The sequence below is a fragment of the Pinus tabuliformis genome, chromosome 2_1, assembly GCF_031772625.1.
Source record: "Pinus tabuliformis cultivar Carrire ecotype Pingquan chromosome 2_1, CPIR1, whole genome shotgun sequence".
NCBI classification, from domain to species: domain Eukaryota; kingdom Viridiplantae; phylum Streptophyta; class Pinopsida; order Pinales; family Pinaceae; genus Pinus; species Pinus tabuliformis.
The window spans coordinates 340,765,136-340,767,978 of NC_142299.1; the positions used below are offsets into that span (position 1 = coordinate 340,765,136).

At 38.3% G+C, this 2,843-nt stretch overlaps 1 pseudogene; it reads right to left on the reverse strand.

The window, feature by feature from the left end:
* Positions 1-246: 246 nt before the first annotated feature.
* LOC149200242 (cullin-1 pseudogene) lies at positions 247-2,457 on the reverse strand (annotated as a pseudogene).
* Positions 2,458-2,843: the final 386 nt, after the last annotated feature.

The following is a 2,843-nucleotide window of genomic DNA, read 5'->3' on the forward strand; positions in this document are numbered from 1 at the left end:
TCTGATTCCTGGAGTACCTAAACAATATATCCAAGCACTTTTTGTCATATACTTCTGTATTCAATGTACATCTACATCTCATCATTCAACACTCAAGCTATGTAATCACTCAGTCTATCTAATCTCTTCAGAGTACTCAAACTATCTAATCACTCAATTTATCTAATCTCTTCATTCACTCTGATGAATGCACATTCCAACAATGCGGCAAGCTAACAGAGAATGCTGCTCAAAAAGCAGCTATATTTAAGCAACATATTTCAAGTTTTGAGGATTTTCCTTGTCAAGTTCCAAGAAGTCCGTGGAAATTAAATATTTGATCTCGTTTTCGATTGCTTTGACGTCCGGCTTGAACACGCTTTTGAGTTCACCAATGCATTCAATTAGTAGACGCGAACGATCCAAAACTTTTCTACTCTTCATGATGCGAATTACGCAAGCTTGGATCGCAAGTTTTCTATCATTCTCTACGCTCGTTAACACCTTCTTATTCCCCACCTTTTCTTCTAGAGGTGGTGGAAACGGAATTCGAATCCTCTTCAACTTGCTGCTAAAATTAGGATTCACTTCAAAAGTGTCATCCGCAGATACAACTTTGGTATTTGCAGGTTGTTTCAGAAGAATTTTGTACTTCGAACCCGCGATTGAATGTAGATGTTTGTCAACATGTTTATCATCTGTGAGGTTCAATTCTGATTTAATTTCTGCACGACTCAACTTCTCGTGGTCATTAAATAGCAACAATATCATTGCTTGATAAGTTGATACTGTCATTTCTATTTCCATTTGGTTGTCAAAGTTGCCTCTGATATTACACGTTCCCATTGAATATATCCATGTAAGCTTACGACGTTCATTTTTTGCAGAATAATAAGCTTTGAATACTTGAACACAGTTGGCAATACCCGAAGGTAGATTGGGTTCGGAAATATATGATTGGAAGGTTGGCCAAAATGGAGTGGTCAAGACTTTCACTCTCAGTTCTGTTCCAAGGTTGATATTTCCACTACCAAGATATTCATCAAACGCAGATTTTCCCTCACTTGCTACAACCAAATCTTTTATCATGAACTCCATCTTTATTGTATACAGCTTCCCATTTTGCTCCTTCAACTTTGCTATCACCTGCTGCTCTATGGTAAGGTTAAAATTTTCATCGGACAATATTCTAGAGGCTAATTTTTTCCTATAAAGTTCACCAAATAGATCTTTATCGGAGATATAGCCAACGAGTTTCACCACCTTTTCAAGCATATTTTCAAGATCCCCATCGCTTAGTTTTGCATCGGTCTTTTTCACCTGGCCCCCCTTACTAAGTAGATTATCACAAAATATTGCCAGTATTTCGGCAAATGTGCTTCCTCGAACATCATTTCTAGATATTGCCTCAAATCCTTGACTCAAACCATTGCTAATAATAATGTTTTTTTGAAATGCATCTTCAACATATTCCACATACCTGTCTTGGAGTTGAATAAAATTTCCCACCAAAGCATTTGAATCTTCTTCTTCTTCTGCCTGCTTTGCTATTATTCTTCCTTCTGTGGTCACTTGTTGTTTTAAACAACTTGCAATTGTGTCCACACCCTTCGGTATTTTAGAAAACAACTTGTACATCCTGGAAAGATCATCTTTCTTGTGGTCTCTCAGCAAGGCATGACAGCCTGAATGTTCATTTTGTACAAGCTGCGTTAGATAAGGCAAAAGTAGTTCATTTCGTACTATTAGTAATAGTTTCTCTTTGGTGGTGGAGTGCAAATAATGGGAAACTCTCTCCTCCTCTTGTTTCAAACACTCTTCGGCCTTTCTGAGAAAGTCAGGAAAAGAGAAGAGTGAAATCCATAAAGCGGCCTTTGTGGAGTAATAATTTCGAGTATCTTCCAACATCTGTGCTTCAAAATCGTTCTCGTACAAACCCACTCCTGCATCGTCCATTCCAATGTCCACGAAAAAGTTTAAAACGTTTTTCAGCAAAGACCAATCTGCAATTCGCTCTCCCTCACGCTCACTGTGAATGAGCGCCAGCACTGCATTCCTTGCAGTAGCCTTGATTTCATGGTACACATGTTGCCGGAAACACATGAACCCCGCATCTCTGAGAGGAGTCAAACGGTTCATTTTAACAAAGTAACGATCCAAATAATTGAACCACTTTGAAAGCCAGTGTACGATCACCTTATAGTTTTCCCAGCGTTTGACAAGATGTTTCAACATCACCTCTCCATCCTTATTCCTGAGATCTGGCAAAATGACACCCACTATGCATTCTTGTAACCAGCCCTTGTATCTATCATACAGTTGTTGCCTTTGAGACCGGTTTTTTAGGACAATGTTGTAAACAATAGTGTAAGTGTCAACGTGGTCGTCTGCAACAAACAGTTCGGCTTCTGAAACGCCTTCCAAGATCCTTGCCAACCTTAAGAAACGGTTGTATAAAATGTCCAACCCTTGCTCCATCTCTACCGTAATACCAGTTCTTCTCTGCCCTTACACTTTTCCTACCGATTCTGCGCTCAATCGTTCTAGACACCTTTGGTAAGTAGAGGATTTTCGATTTAATTGACGTATTGCTATGCTCACGATATGCTTTTATAATCGAAAACTAAGACACAATCACGTCCATCCACATTCAAGAGGGACACAGCGTTTCATTGTGTAAGAACGTCGGCCTTTAATTAGTTCAAATGAGAAACTGATATCGCCGCTGTATAAATTCATGTTACCATATGATGCATTTTATGATGATATATTTGAATATATAATTTATAGTCGAGTCAGGATTATATCTTGAATGTAGTAATATAGTTTATTTATTTTTAAATTGATGGTCAATACACATCAAA